This window comes from Capricornis sumatraensis, chromosome 2 (genome assembly GCF_032405125.1).
Source record: "Capricornis sumatraensis isolate serow.1 chromosome 2, serow.2, whole genome shotgun sequence".
Classification (NCBI taxonomy): domain Eukaryota; kingdom Metazoa; phylum Chordata; class Mammalia; order Artiodactyla; family Bovidae; genus Capricornis; species Capricornis sumatraensis.
The window spans coordinates 189895645-189912829 of record NC_091070.1 but is presented as its reverse complement, the minus strand read 5'-3'; the positions used below and the strand labels follow the sequence as shown (position 1 = coordinate 189912829).

General features: G+C 41.5%; 1 protein-coding gene across 1 annotated transcript in view; it reads left to right on the top strand.

The window, feature by feature from the left end:
* Positions 1 to 17185, top strand: part of C8A (complement C8 alpha chain) — a 76463-nt gene that overhangs the window by 39224 nt on the left and 20054 nt on the right. The gene's annotated exons all lie outside the window — the stretch shown is intronic.

The window sequence follows — 17185 nt, the reverse complement described above, 5'->3', positions numbered from 1 at the left end:
GTAGATCTCTAGGACCCTTCAGCTCTCTCTCCTGAGCAGCTCTCCTCCATCCTTTCTTCTACATCCCCTCCTGCAATGGGAGGCTGGGTTTATATCTTTCACTTACTACTGCAGAAACTCCTAAATGGTCGTCAAAGGAAGACTCACTCCTTCCAATCCATTCTCAACACTGCTACCAGAAGGATATTTCTGCCTCACAGATCTTAGGATATCACCTCCTTGCCTAAGATCCTACAAGACTAATACTAAAACCTAAAATCCTTAGCAAGACATCAACAATCTCCATGGTCTCACTCCAAACTGCTAGAATAGTGGTTCTAAAACATGCGGACTCCCACCAACAGCATTAGCATCACCTGGGAATGTGTTAAAATGCAAATTCTCAGGTTCTCATCCCCAACCTGCTAAATGGGAAACTCTGGGAGTAGGTCCAGCAGTGTGTTTCGACAATCACCCTCCAGGTTATTCTGATGCTTAGTATAGTTTGAGAACCAGTGAATGAGTAGAAGGGTGAGAGGTGTATCCATTTTTCAAGCCCAGGTTCAACCTCCAAGTTTCAAGAAGTTTCTCTGACTGCACCAGTTCAGGCTGGTCAATTCCTTCCTTCCTTCAACACATTCATATAAATTCCACAGTTTAGTCTTTAAAGCAATTTTCCAAATGTTAATTATTTCTCTTGTCATCTAGACAGCAAGATCCTTGAAAGCAAGCATCGTGTCTGACACTTTTCCACCTCTTTAGCGCTCCACACAGGGTTTAGTACACAGGGAGTGAGCAAAACAAGACACTGAGTTTGAAGAGGGCGTTAACTTAGATTCCTAACTAGGGCCATTCATAAACTTGTCCATCTATCTCTGTATCCATTCTTTTATAATTTGAATATCTATTCAGTATCTTCTACAGGTTTGTGCTAGGGATACAAAGGCAAGCAAATCTAAATACAGTCCCTCCCTTCCTGTGGCATAATACTTAAACTGTAGGTTGAAAACCAATAGTAGATCCTGAAATCAATGTATGGATCACAAACATTTTGAACAACACAGAACAGAAGAGAAAATATCATAATGGTTTGTAGGCAGCGAGGATAAGTTATTGCTTCAAGAAACTTCTTTTGGTTAAAGACATATATGTGTGCAGAGTCATGACAAATGAAATAGTTCAGGATAGATCAGTATAAAAAAAGTTTGAAAAACTTAATTCAAGTGGATCTTTTTAAGAGTCACTCAAAACCATGAGGAAGAACAAAGAGCTAACATTTATTGAGTACTTACTAAGTTCTGGGGCTGTTGTATATATTCTTATTTAATATTCTTGACAACATTTGGAGGTTGGTGTTATTCTAGTTTTAGCCCCAGAAGTGCTGAGGTTCCTTAGGGAAGTTAATTACTTCCCTATATTTGGCCCAGGGCTGCAGGAAACTGGCATCAGACCCCTGGACCTGCGTCTTTTCACCATGTGTTCTGGTACAGCCTTTCATCTGGGCTCTGTCTTTGGTACTGGATTACTAATTAATTGCCTGGGGTATCTCAAGCCCCCTCCGCTTTAAAATCTGTGAGGCAGAAATGGGCTTCCAATGTGGTTAATATTCAAAAGGAGCCCACCAACGAATTGTCCCAGGGATAATTACCTCAGCTCTGTTTATAGAAAGCCATATGTCGATAATAGCACAATTTGCTATTTGTGAAGAGCTGATTTTCTATAAATCCGGAAAGTTAGTGTTGCTTTTCTATAAATATGGAAATGTGCTAATCATCACCTCATCTGCTGGAGCCCGCTAATAAATCAGAATGTCATTTACATATTAACCTACAAAGAACAAAAACATCTACCTTCTTTCCCTTTGACAAACATACTCTCACTCCATGTTTGATGTTTGTCTAATTTTCTCTTTGTCTCTTTCTCACCCTCTCTCTCACTCCTTCTCTCGCTCTCCTCTTTTTCAATGTCTTTTTTCTCTCTGATCTATATGACTTTAATAATATTTATATTCTATTAAGTGCTTGTTTCTAAGAAACACACAGTGTGGAATACATCCCCTCCCTCAAAGAGCTGAGCTTGGAATGGAATGATTTAAATGAACACATGGGCTGCTTTGCTTTAGGGACTCATCTGTCCTTGGGTTTGCCTCAGATCCTCTATGGGTTCATCCCAGAGGATGCGCAAGGCTGTTTTCTTCTATGTGTCCTTTAGATAAAATGCGTCTCCCCTAAAGACAGCATGAAACCGTGCATCAAAAATCAAGGGACGTCTTGGATGTTGGAGAGGTGATGTTAGACTTCAATGGGACCCTAGACTTTCCTCAAGGGCTGCTGCTGACAGCTTTCTACATTCTACAGGGATCAGTATGGCTTTGGGCTGGAATTTCTGGATTTAGACTTTTTTCCTCCTTCATCCCTTCTTTAGAGCTCCTATTATTTGTCTTTATATAAAAATATGACAAAGAGAATAGTGCATTCACCATATGGCCTCTCCGGAGTCTGGCTCTATTACCGAGCTGAAAATTTACCTGGTACTTCAGTGACACTGTTCTGTTCATGTATGTTTCCTGCCTCCTTTTGTTGGTGCTGTCTCTCAGCCTCCAAAATGCTTCCCCGTCTTGCCAACCTGACAGATTTCAGCTTATTCTTTGGAACCTTGTATGGGTATCCCCACCTCTGTGAAACCTGCCCTGACATCCCTCTGCCCATTCTTTCATAGTTTTGTTCATACAGATATGCAGTCATCAAATATGTTTCTATTATGTGGCAGGTAAACAAAATTGATATGGTTCCTGTTCTTGCAAAGCTTACAATCTAGTGGAAGAAACTAAATCAACACCTTAAAATCCAGATGTCGTTCTTGGTTCCTCCTTTTCTTTCTGCCCCTCATCAGTGAGATCTGTCATCTTTTATTTCTAAAGCATACATGGCATCTGACCGCATCTCCATTACCATCTAACTGGTCCGAACCACTGTGATCTCTTATCTGGCCACTGCTAGAGTATGATGGCTTTTATTTTGTCTTTCTTTAGTTTTCTCCTCTTTCCTTTTACTTTTTCTTTCATTTCTTTCTATTCTTGTTGTTGTCATTATTGTTCTGCAAACACTCTAACATAGCAAGCTTATTTTAGCCTACAGCCTCGGTATTAGCAGTTCTCTCTGTCTGGGCTACCCTTCCCTCTGATGTTTGCATAGCTGTATTCTAACCATTCAAATCTCAACTTAAATACCCGCCTTTCCAAAAGGACTTTTATGACCATGTGGCAAGTCCTTCTTTGGTACAGCACCCTATTTTAATTCTCAGGCTATCACATATTCAGTAATTAGTATGTTCACATGCTTATTTATTGTCAACCTCTTCCTCCTAGTATGCATGTTCCATGAGAGCAGAGACCTCATATGTTTTGTTTGCTATTAGATATTCATTTCCTAGAACAGTGTTTGGCCTTAATAGCTTCTGTTGAGTGAGCTAATGAATAGATACATGAAGTGAAGTGAAATGAAAGTCACTCAGCCGTGTCTGACTTTTGGACACCCCATGGACTATATAGTCCACGGAATTCTCCATGCCAGAATACTCGAGTGGGTAGCCTTTCCCTTCTCCAGGGGATCTTCCCAACCCAGAGATCAAACCCAGGTCTTCCTCATTGCAGGTGGATTCTTTGCCAGCTGAGCCAATTGCAAATTGTGATATGAGCTATGTAGAAAAATGAACAGGTTGTAGGAACAGAGACTAACTGCAGAAGGAGAGGGAGAAGAAAATCCATTTAGGATTATCTGGGAAAATCTCTTGAGTAAATAGGATAAGGTCCAAAAAGATATTCAGAAGGAGACTCCCAAGACCAGAGGGAAGGTGCCCTGGGCAGAATGGACAACCTGGAGTGTTTGAGAACTGAAATAAGAATGTGTGGCTGAAGCCTGCAGATAAGGTGGGGGATGGAGGGAGCTGAGGTTGGAAGTAGCTGCAGATGGTCTTGCTGGTCGTAGTAAGAAGTATAGACTTTGTCTGGAGTGAAAAGGAAATCACTACAATGCTACCCAGCAGTGCCATGGCCTAATCTCTGCGTCAGTAGGTCACTCCACTGTCGGGAGAGCACAGATTAGAGGGGGTGAGAGCAGACCCAGGGAGCACAGTCAGAAGACTCCCGTAGATATCCAGGTAAGGAATCAGAGTGGCGAGGAAAGAACATGATCGATTCGAGACATATTTTAAAACAGAGTTTGGGTGATTTGCAGATGACCTGGGTGTGAATTGTGAAGTGTAAATACTCCTTCTATCTTATATTTCAACCACACACACACACACACACACACACACACATAATAGGGTGAGAAGAACATGATGAGTGTGCCTGGGAGGGCCAACTTCCTAGGAGAGGTACCTCTAGGCATTTGGAAATATGGCAGGGATTCTCGAGCCAGGAAAATAACCCAGAATCTATATGTATGCATATATAAATTCATGCACCATACTAATTGTGATTATCTATGTGTCTTTTCTACTAGACAATGGGCTAGCTTTCCCTTGATGGCCAATGTAGGTAGGCCTTGCACATGCATGCTCAGTTGTGTCCAACTCTTCGTGACCCTATGGACTGTAGCTGCCAGGCTCCTCTGTCCACGGAATTTTTCAGGCAAGAATACTGGAGGGGTTGCCGTTTCCTTCTCCAAGGTTTCTTCCCAGCCCAGGAATCGAACCCTTGTCTCCTGTATCTCCTGCATTGCAGGCAGATTCTTTACCTCTTGAGGCATTCGGGCTTCCTTGATACATTTAGCTTAGCTTCGGTGACCTTTGTCTCTCAAATGCCACATGAAACAGATTTTCTTATAAGTTAAGGTATCTAAGTAAGTCAGATAAGATACCTCCATCTGGGATGATGTGAGGGAAGCTATGCATGGAACAGAAAGTAAACTACTAGCCCTCAAAGCTCTAAAGGTTCATGATTCTATTGCAGAGTGTTAGACACTCAGGTGTGTCCAACTCTTCTGTGGCACCGTGGACAATAGTCCACTAAGATCCTCTGTTTATGGGATTTTTCGGGCAAGATTCCTGGAGTGAGTTGCCATTTCCTCCTCCAGGGAATCTTCCTGACCCAGGGATTGAACCTATGTCTCTGAGTCCCCTGCATTACGGGTGGATTCTTCACTGCTGAGCCACCAGGGAAGTCTCTGGATTCTGCAGTTTGGAATATTGAGAAGGTCTGCAAAGATCTTACAGAGAGTGACTTCTATTGATGCTCCACTTGTGAAGGAAGCCAATAGTACTTTATGGCCCCATGAAAGCCATCAGGCAATGTGGTAGTGAAAAGGGTTCTTTTTACAAAGATATCTTCGCTTTTGGTTCTGCCATTTAAAAGCTGCTACTTTGTATCTCTGAGTTTCAGTTTTCCCACAACTAATGTAAGTATAATAAACTACTTTTAAAAACCATTGTGAGAATTAATGAAGATATTTCTAAAAAGCATCGTGATAAAGAAAAGACTGTGTAAGCAGTGGTTATTATTATAGATTACAGTTTTAGGTGGGGTGAGTAAGTAGCAGAATCATTTGATCAAAGTCTGTGGAATGAAGAAATATGCTGGCAGATGGTAGTGAGGAATCTAAACTTGGGAGTCAGACACATCTGTGTGGAGAGCTTGGTTCTACCATTTAGTATTGCATGACCCCGATCAGGGAACTTAATTTCTCTGAACCTCAGTTTTTTTTATGACCCAAATAGGAGTGATAATAAAGGCTTTTTTGAGAATAATTCCAAGCATCAGTACATTTTGGATGGTAAGTGTTTAAAGAGATTTGATTTCCCCTAAATGCAGGATGTTAGTATACCTTAGTGTTTGAAAATATGAGTTCTGTCATGTTACTGTGTGATCATCGGCAGATTATTTAATCATTTTAAGTCTTAATTTCTTCATCCCTTAACCTGGAGGTATTAATGGCATTTAACTCATATTAATTGTGAGGAATAAGAAAAGTTATCCACAGAAAATATTTAGAGTAATGCTAATGATAATGAGCACTCATTAAGCATCAATTACTGAAAAGTGTTCTAATTTAGATTCCTTGTGTTCACATCTCATCTCTACCACTGACTGACCATGGGACCCTTGGGCAAATGCCCTCAGGCAAATGCCTCCCTCTTCCTGCCTGGTTCCTGTTCCCCTAAATGAGGCAATGAGAGAAGACACTTCATAGGACTGTTATGAATATGAAATGAAACAGTCTATGTGATCAGGGCTTCCCTCAAAGCTCAGTCAGTAAAGAATCTGCCTCCAATGCAGGAGACCTGGGTTCGATTCCTGGGTCAGGAAGATCCCCTGGAGAAGGACATGGCAACCCACTCCAGTATTCTTGCCTGGAGAATCCCACGGACAGAGGAGACTGGCAGGCTACAGTCCATGGGGTCGCAAGAGTTGGACACAACTTAGTGACTAAGAGAAAGAAAGAGATGTGATTAGGTGGCCCAGGGCCTGACATATAGTAATAAGAGTTTAAAAATGGTACTTATTGCTACACGATGTTGGTGCAGTAAAACTATGATGGAAATGGGTGACTTTAATTCAGATGACCATTTTATCTACTACCATGGGCAAGAATCCCTTAGAAGAAAAGGAGTAGCCCTCATGGTCAAAAGAGTTTGAAATGCAGTACTTGAGTGCAGTCTCAAAAAATGGTAGAATGAACCTGGTTTGTTTCAAGGCAAACCATTCAACATCACAGTGATTCAAGTCTATGCCCCAACCACTAAAGCTGAAGAAGATGAAGTTAAACTGTTCTGTGAAGACTAAAAGACTTTATAGAACTAACACCAAAAAAAAAAAAAGAAGAAGAAGAAGTCCTTTTCATCATAGGGGACTGAAATGCAAAAGTAGGAAGTCAAGAGATATCTGGAGAAACAGGCAAGTTTGGGCATGGAGTACAAAATGAGCAGGGCAAAGGCTGGCAGAGTTTGCCAAGAGAATGCATTGATCATAGCAAACATCCTCTTCCCGCAACATAAGAGAAGACTGTTTACATGGACATCACCAGATGGTCAAAACCAAGATCAGATTGATTATGTTCTTTGCAGCTGAAGATGTAGAAGCTCTTTACAGTCAGCAAAAACAAGACCAGGAGTTGACTGTGGCTCAGATCATGAGCTCCTTATTGCAAAATTCAGACTTTAATTGAAGAAAGTAGGGAAAATCACTAGGCCATTTAAGAATAACCTAAAACAAATTCCTTATGATTACACAGTGGAAGTGACAAATAGATTTAAGGGATTAGATCTGATAGACAAAAGTGCCTGAAGAACCATGGACAGAGGTTCATAACATTGTACAGGAGGCAGTGACCAAAACCATTCCTAAGAAAAAGAAATGCAATAAGGCAAAATGGTTGTCTGAGGAGGCCTTACAAATAGCTGAGTAAAGAAGAGAAGTGAAAGGCAAAGGAGAAAGGGAAAGATACACCTACCTGAATGCACAGTTCCAAAGAATAGAAAGGAGAGATAAGAAAGCCTTCTTAAGTGAACAATGCAAAGAAATAGAGGAAAACAATAGAATGGGACAGACTAGAGATCTCTTCAAGAAAATTGGAGATATCAAGGGAGTATTTCATGCAAAGATGGACACAATAAAAGACCGAAATGGCATGAACTTAAAAGAAGCAGAAGATATTAAGAAGAGGTGGTAAGAATACACAGAAGAACTCTACAAAAAAGATCTTAATGACCTGGATAACCACAATGGTGTGATCACTCATCTAAAGCCAGACATCCTGGAGTGTGAAATCAAGTGGGTCTTAGTAAGCAATACTACTAACAAAGCTAGTGGAGGTAATGGAATTCCAGCCAGTTATTTCAAATCCTGAAAGATGCTGCAAAGTGCTGCAGTCAATATGCCAGCAAATTTGGAAAACTCAGCATTGCTCACAAGACTGGAAAAGGTCAGTTTTTGTTCCAATCCCAAAGAAAAGCAATGTCAAAGAATGTTCAAACTGCCACACAATTGTTTTCATGTCACATGCTAGCAAGATAATGTTCAAAATCCTTCAAGCTAGGTATCAAAAGTACATGAACTGAGAACTTCCAGATGTACAAGCTGGATTTAGAAAAGGCAGAAGAACCAGAGATCAAATTGCCAATAACTGTTGAATCATAGGAAAAGCAAGAGAATTCCAGGAAAACATCTAATTCTGCTTCACTGACTAAGCTAAAGCCTTTGGCTGTGTGTATTACAACAAACTGTGGAAAATTCTTAAAGAGATGGGAATACCAGACCACCTTACCTGCCTTCTGAGAAATCTGTATGCAGGTCAAGAAGCAACAGTTAGAAACAGAAATGGAACAACAGATTGGTTCCAAATTGGGAAAAGAGTACATCAAGGCTCTGTATATTGTCCCCTTGCTTATTTAACTTATATGCAGAGTACATCATGAGAAATGCCAGGCTGGATGAAGCACAAACTAGAATCAAGATTGCGGGGAGAAATATCAATGACCTCAGATGTGCAGTTGACACCACCCTAATGGCAGAAAATGAAGAGGAACTACAGAGCTTCTGGATGAAGGTGAAAGAGGAAAATGAAAAAGCTGGCTTAAAACTCAGCATTCAAAAAACTTTGATCACAGCATCCAGTTCCATCACTTCATGGCAAATAGAATGGGAAACAATGAAAACAGTGACAGACTTTATTTTCTTGCACTACAAAATCACTGAAGATGTTGACTGCAGTCATGAAATTAAAGGACTCTTGCTCCTTGGCAGAAAGGCTATGACAAACCTAGACAGCATATTATAAAGCAGAGACATCACTTTGCCAACAAAGGTCCATCTAGTCAAAGCTGTGGTTTTTCCAGTAGTTATGTATGGATGTGAGAGCTGGACAATAAAAAAGGCTGAGCACCAAAGAATTGATGCTTGTGAACTGCGGTGCTGGAGAAGACTCTTGAGAGTCTCTTCGACAGCAAGAAGATCAAACCAGTCGATCCTAAAGGAAATCAACCATGAATGTTCATTGGCAGGACTGATACTGAAGCTCCAATACTTTGGCCACTTGATGCAAAGAGCCAACTTATTGGAAAAGACCCTGCTGCTGGGAAAGATTGAGGGCAGGAGGAGAAGGGGATGACAGAGGATGAGATAGTTGGATGGCACCATTGACTCAATGGACTTGAGTTTGGGCAAACTCAGGGAGATAGTGAAGGTCAGGGAAGCCTGGCGTGCTGCAGTCCATGGGGTTGCAAAGAGTCAGGCATGACTGAATGACTGAACAACAATGTTGGTGTTACTATTACCATATTCATTACTCCCAGCTGTCCAGTTGTTAATTCTACAATCTTAACTCTCCTCTCATCTGTAATGTGGGGCCAATAAGGCAACCTATCTCATAGGTCTCTGCAATTGGTCAGCTTTGAAACATTGTTCAAATGGAAGAAACATCATTATGCCCAGCCTGCAGTGGCCAACACTTCTGCTGTAAGACTTGGAATCTTAGCATTCATGCCTCTGTCCCTTACCTGGCCATTTTTAAAAATCAAGGTCATTCATTTCTGTCCCTAGAGCTTCATCCCATTTTGGAGGGACTGCTCCTCCCACTGATCAAGGTCAGTTTGAATTCTTTTCACTATCTTTCAAAGTCTTAACAAGCCCAATCAGTGCCTGTGTTCCATCATGCCTCCCTTTGATGGATGCCAGATAACAATGACCCTGGAAATGACCCTTTCAGTGAAAATGCAATACATTCAGCCCATCACTGATCATCACTTTCCAACTAGGGTCCTTGGGCCAACTGGTCTACTACCTAACACACTGGGTAGAAAAAGCCATAGGGACATGGCAAAAATCTCACTAAAGTTGATGCCAATTATAGTTTTACATTCTTTTCCTTTGTCCTCTTTCCTTCTCTTTATTTACTCAATAGCTTTTCATTCAACAAACATATATTAAGCACACAATATATGGTTAGCACTGTCTAGACACCAACATGGATCCTATTATCTCATATAGTAGGTAACAGGGTTTCTCTGTTATAATCATGTGATTATAGTCAGGGATGATTTATTATAGGGACAACCAGATTGGTTACCACCTATAGTGAATTAACAATTTATTTTTGTTTTCACTGTACTTAGAAATAACTAAAATATTTGGTTTTAACAAAATATATTTAAAATATTTGATTCTAATAAATATATTAACTCCTAAGGTTGGTAAAATACAGTCATTCACATCTGGTATTGAAAATGATCTTCATAATTGCTTATAAGGAATTTATTAATATTTTTCTCCCCAATTCTATAGAGAAAGCTTAGGTCTAAAGAGCCCGAGTAACTGGCTCAACATGATTCAATTAGTATTGAATTAAGGTCTTCTGATATAGAGTTTATATCTTGTCCATGTATTTACCTCCCATCACCTCCTCCCCATTTCTTCACACTCTGTCATTCATTCTGATACTATATTCCAAGGGCTTAAACTCTAGTAGCAGTGGTAACATGGCTAACAGTTACTGAGCATTTCATCACATGGCAGACACTGAATTAGGCATTTAAATGCACTATCTCATTCTATCCTCAGGAAAGACCTGGGAAGAGCATACTATAACACTCAGTGTACAAATGAAGAACTGAAGCTCAGCAACATTAAATTTATTGTGCAAGGTCAAGTTTGCCTTGTTATTACGGGTGGAGTCCAAGTTCAGCGTGAGAACCTGTGATATTAATAAACATTCTATAATGCCTCACAGATGTTTTACCTAGGGTTTTTCAAACTGCAGGCTACAGCCCTCTAGCAGATTGTAAGAGAAATTTAGTGACCCATGACTAGCATTTAATAAAATGAAACAGAATACAGTAGGAAGGAAAGCCTCAGCAAACATCACAGAAAGTATGGTTAAGAACTGCAACTTATTTTAGCTGGCTGTAAATGGGCTGGACCATGATGTCAACTGTATTGCTTACTTTTGGGGGTAGTCATACTGTCTTAACCCAGTGTGCTCTGCTGACTGTAGCCACTCATCTAATCACTTTAAATAAAGGAAAAGTCATCACTAGCCATAACAAAGGCACTAGGAAGTATATTACACACTTTACTTATATAAGTAAAGAGAGTTCTTGTAAAACATTGGCTCACACAACGATAGAGCCTGACAAGTCCCAAGATCCATATTTGGCAAGCTGTGGACTTAGGGGAGTTGATGATTTAGTTCCAGTTTGAGTTCAAAGGCCTAAGAATCAGGGGAGCTGATGGTGTAGTCCCAATCTGAAGGTTGGAGGTTTGAGACCCAGAAATAGCTGATGTTTTAGTTTGAGTCCAAAGGCAAGAAAAAAAGCCAATTTTCCAGTTCAAGGCAATTAGGCAGGAAGAATCCTCCCTTTTTAAAAAAGTTTATTTAATTTTAATTGGAGGATAATTTCTTTACAATAATGTGTTGGTTTCTGCCATACATCAACATGAGTCAGCCATTGGTATACATATGTTCCTCTTGAACTTCCCTCCCACCCTCCACCCCATCCCACTCCTCTAGGTTGTCACAAAGCACAAGATTTGAGCTTCTTGCATCACAGAGCAAATTCCTACCAGCAATCTATTTCAAATATGGTAATGCATATGATTCAATGCTACTCTCTCAATTTGTCCCATCCTCTCCTTCCCTGGCTGTATCCACAAGTCTGTTCCTTATGTTTGTGCCTTCTTTATTGCCCTGTGAATAGGTTCACCAATACCCTCTTTCTAAATCCCACATGCATGCATTAATATACAATGTTCGTTTTCTGATTTACTTCACTCTGTATGATAGGCTCTCGGTTCACCTACCTCACTCAAATGTGTTCCTTTTATAGATGAGTAATATTCCATTGTGTATATGCACCACAACTTCTTTATCCATTCATCTGTCGATGGGCATCTAGGTTGCTTCCATTTCCTAGCTATTGTAAATAGTGCTGTGATGAACACTGGGGTACATGCGTCTTTTTCAGTTATGGTTTCCTCAGGGTATATGCCCAGTAGTGGGATTGTTGGGTCATAAGGTAGTTTTATTCTTAGTTTTTTTTTTTTTTTTTTAAGGGATCCATACAGTTTTCCATAGTAGCTGTATCAATTTACATTTCCAACAACAGTACAAGAAGTTTCCCTTTTCTCCACACCCCCTCCAGGATTTATTGTTTGTAGATTTTTTGATGATGCCCATTCTGATCCTTGTGAGGTAATACCTCATTGCAGTTTTGATCTGCATTTATTTAATAATGAGCAATGTTAAGCATCTTTTCATGTGTTTTTTAGCCATCTTTATGTCTTCTTTGGAAAAATGCTTATTTAGGTCTTCTGCCCACTTTTTAACTGGGTTGTTTCCTTCTCTGGTATTGAGCTTCATGAGCTGCTTGTATATTTTGGATATTAATTCTTTGTCAGTTGTTTCATCTACTATTATTTTCTCCCATTCTGAGGGTTGTCTTTTCACCTAGTTTATAGTTTTCTTTGCTGTGAAAAAGCTTTTAAGTTTAGTTAGGTCCCATTTGTTTACTTTTGCTTCTATTTCCATGACTTTAGGAGATGGGTCATAGAGGATCTTGCTGTGATTTTTGTCAAGAAATGTTAGGCAGGAAGAATCCTCTCTCACTCAGGGAAGGGTCAGTCTTTTTGTCTATTCAGGATTTCAAATTGAATGAGGCCCACCCACTTTAGGGAGAGCAATCTGCTTTACTCAAGCTACTGATTTAAATGTTGATATCATCCAAAAATAGCTCACAGAAACACCCAGAATAACGTTTGATCAAATATCTGGACACCCTGGCCCAGTCAAATTGATGCAGGCAATTAACCAATACAGGAAGGTAGTCAAAGGGGAAATCTAGAGGCAGCTGTTAGTATTAACTGCTGAGACAGGTGTGTCAACTCTCATGTAATGAAACAGCTTATCTAAATAAAAATGAAAAAAACAAGCAATCACTGAGTTCTAACTCTGTGGCAGGCAGCATACTGAGTGCTTACACGAATTTCATCCCATTTAAGCTTCCTGGCAATGCTTTGAGCTGTATTTTATGGCTGTAGCCATTCTACAAATGATGAAAACAGGGTACTGAATGATAAATGACGCATCCAAGGTGACACCACTGCTTAGAAGCAAAGTGAACGATGAAATAAGGATTTCTAATTCTTGGTTCACTGCTTCTGTGATATCTCTGGATATTATTTTGCTTATCTTCTTTTTTTTAAAATTACTAAAACTGCTTGTGATTTGAAAGTGGTTAAGTGAGGTTTTAAAAATATCCAAGGGCCTTAGAAAGCATCACTAAGAACAAGCTAGTGGAGGTGATGGAATTCCAGTTGAGCTGTTTCAAATCCTGAAACATGATGTTGTGAAAGTGCTGCACTCAATATGCCAGCAAATTTGGAAAACTCAGCAGTGGCCACAGGACTGGAAAATGTCAGTTTTCATTCCAATCCCAATGAAAGGCAATGCCAAAGAATGCTCAAACTACCGCACAATTGCATTCATCTCACACGTTAGTAAAGTAATGCTCAAAACTCTCCAAGCCAGGCTTCAGCAATATGTGAACTGTGAACATCCAGATGTTCAAGCTGGTTTTAGAAAAGGCAGAGGAACCAGAGATCAAATTGCCAACATCCGCTGGATCATCGAAAAAGCAAGAGTTCCAGAAAAACATCTATTTCTGCTTTATTGACTATGCCAACACCTTTGACTGTGTGGATCATAATAAAGTGTGGAAAATTCTAAAAGAGATGGGAATACCAGACCACCTGGCCTGCCTCTTGAGAAACCTATATGCAGATCAGGAAGCAACAGTTCTAACTGGACATGGAACAACACACTGGTTCCAAATAGGGAAAGGAGTACATCAAGGCTGTATATTGTCACCCTGCTTATTTAACTTATATGCAGAATACATCATGAGAAATGCTGGGCTGGAAGAAGCACAAGCTGGAATCAAGATTGCCGGGAGAAACCTCAATAACCTCAGATATGCAGATGACACCACCCTTATAGCAGAAAGTGAAGAGGAACTAAAAAGCCTCTTGATGAAAGTAAAAGAGGAGAGTGAAAAAGTTGGCTTAAAGCTCAACATTCAGAAAACTAAAATCATGGCATCTAGTCCCATCACTTCATGGGAAATAGATGGGGAAACTGTGGAAACAGTGTCAGACTTTATTTTGGGGGGCTCCAAAATCACTGCAGATGGTGATTGCAGCCATGAAGTTAAAAGACACTCCTTGGAAGGAAAGTTATGACCAACCTAGACAGCATATTCAAAAGCAGAGACATTAGTTTGCCAACAAAGATCCATCTAGTCAAAGCTATGGTTTTTCCAGTGGTCATGTATGGATGTGAGAGTCAGACTGTGAAGAAAGCTGAGTGCCAAAAAATTGATGCTTTTGAGCTGTGGTGTTGGAGAAGACTCTTGAGAGTCCCTTGGACTGCGAGGAGATCCAACTAGTCCATCCTAACGGAGATCAGTCCTCGGTGTTCTTTGGAGGGAATGATGCTAAAGCTGAAACTCCAGTACTTTGGCTACCTCATGGGAAGTGTTGCATCATTGGAAAAGACTCTGATGCTGGGAGGGATTAGGGGCAGGAGGAGAAGGGGACGACAGAGGATGATATGGCTGGATTGCATCACCGACTCGATGGACATGAGTTTGGGTGGACTTGGAATTGGTGATGGACAGGGAGGCCTGGCGTGCTGCGATTCATGGGGTCGCAAGGAGTCAGACATGACTGAGCAACTCAACTGAAGGGAGTAGTATCGTCTTCCCAGGTGGCTCTAGTGGTAAAGAATCAGCCTGACAATGCAGGAGATGTAGGAAACATGGGTTCTGTCCTTGAGTTGGGGAGATCCCCTGGAGGAGGGCATGGAAACCTTCTCCAGTATTTTTGCCCGGAGAGTCCCATGGACAGAGGATCCTGGTGGGCTCCAGTCCATGGGGTCATAGAGAGTTGAACACAACTGAAGGGACTTAGCCTGCATGCACACACAAAGTTGTATTATACTCGATATTCACTCCTAAGGGCAGTATTAGGTCAGTTTGAACCTTGACTGGGAATTATAACAGAGAATTGTTAAGGATTAACCTGACTAGCTACTGATGGTCTGCTCTGAAGCTTGGGTACATTCACAGAGCTAGGAATAAGCATGGTGTGCTGGCACCCAGGGCATGCAAAGAAGTAAGTCTTAAAGACCTGTAGGCCATAAAATGTATCTAAGCCACCAATGGCAGGGAGTTTTAATAGCAAATGCTACTGGGACTGTTGAGTCGAGGACTGTGACACCAGATAAGGGCTCAGCCAGAAAGTACTGTGGTCAATCAGTGATGTCTGTCAGCGTTAGAGGCTGACCCATGATGGAGCTTCAGTGTCTTTCTGGCTGGGGTAATTCAATATCCAATCCCACCAATCCTGGACAGCCTCCAGAGCTTTCCTTGCACTCTAGAGAGTCAGGGGTGGATTCCTAAAGGGTCTGAGCAAGGACTGAGAACCTCTGAGCTATGTATTTTCTGTTCCTTTACTAGAATGGGACAAAGGCAGCCCAGACGGTTAAGCTGTATATGAGGAATAATTGGGGAAGATGGACGCGTAATCTAAGTTTCTCAAATTTTTCATATATCCCATCACATTTATATATTATTGCCATTTTTTTGCTTATAATTCCCTTTCAGGAAGGTTCTGAGCAGAGCATTTTTCCCTTCTTAAGAGGCAGGAAACAATCTCCGAGGAAAACTCTTCTCATAATCCAATCTCCATCCATTCAGCAATCTATCTACTTACCTAGTAAATATTCAGAGAGAACCCATGATTTCCAGAGATATGGGGTAAAACACATAGATCTCCATCCTGGAGAAATATGTAGTCAGTTGGGGGCTAAGAATAATACACTGTGATTAAAAAAAATTCAGTAGAAGTACAAAGGAGGGAGCACCGCCCCTTTCTTCCGTCCCATCTTCTAGACTCCAGAGACACTGAAACCTGATCTTCTGAAATTAGATGGAGTAGGAGCGTGCCTGGTGGAACAGGTAGCTGGATCTTTCTAAGAGGAGAGAGTTGCATGGGAGTGGCTGAAGCAGCAAGCGGTAAGAATGAGCAACAGGAGAGGAGTGATTCACCCCAAGGCCAGACTCTCTGTGGAGGGCTTGCCCCTGAGGCCAGTGCATGCATGAGAACAATCCAGTGTTTAGGTTATTGCAGGAGGAGTGACGATGTATCAGAAACCTGGAAATGTAGTCAGTGTCGGCTTCCAGGAAGCCGCAGAGAGGGTGACGAGTTACAGACCAGCAAGCTGCTGGAGCCATGCAAAGGTGAGGATTGAGACAGGAGGGTCCCTGCCCTGGACAAGGGGGCGTGCACTCAGCCCTCCAGCCCACAGCTCCCGCTGGGTCTGTGTTGTACTGAGCTACTTGCTGGTCCCTTGACTTGATCACACCTTCTCCTTGGTGCTGTTCCTTCCACCTGGGACTCTGTTCCCCTCCCCTCCGGCAGTCTTCATCACCTGGCTAATGCTTACTCACCCTTGGTCTCTGCTCACTCAGGATTTTCCAGGCAGTCTTTCCGTCTCCCCGGCTCTGGTTTGGGAGCCTGTCTTAGGTACTTCAATGCACCCAGGATATAGCTCTATGTATATCACACTATTAAAACCACCTGCTTCCATAGTGCATCTTGTGAATGATGTGTCCCTGGAATTTTGCCCAGAGGCTGAGGCTGACTCACATTAGAGACTCAGTGCTTTCTAGCAGGGCTGGTTCAGAATCTAAACCCATAGATGCTGGGCACACTCTGGAGCTTCTCTTGTACTCTGAAGAGTCAGAGGTGAATCCTTACAGAGACTGAGTGGGATTGAACAGTGAGGATGGTGAGCTGGACAGGAACCTGACTGCAAAGGGTCTTGTACTTAAGGCTAAGTAGTCTGGGTTGACCCAAAAGGTCTTTCACTATGTTTGCTAACCAACCAATCATCCTGAGCAGAGAAGCACTAGATTCTAACAAGCTCCGGGCTTTATCTTCAGTTACCATGACAACAAGGCTTCACAGTGATGGATGGTATTGATTGACTGACAGACTCCTGGTGTCTTGGCTCTGTCCCCACCCCCCTTAAGTCATTTACATACACATGGAATTGAGACCCTTAGCACCAGCCTCCTGAATTTATCCTGATTTTGACTTTCCACCTCTGTCACTGAAAACAGCCTCAGCCCGAAAGGAAGGTGATGATGATGT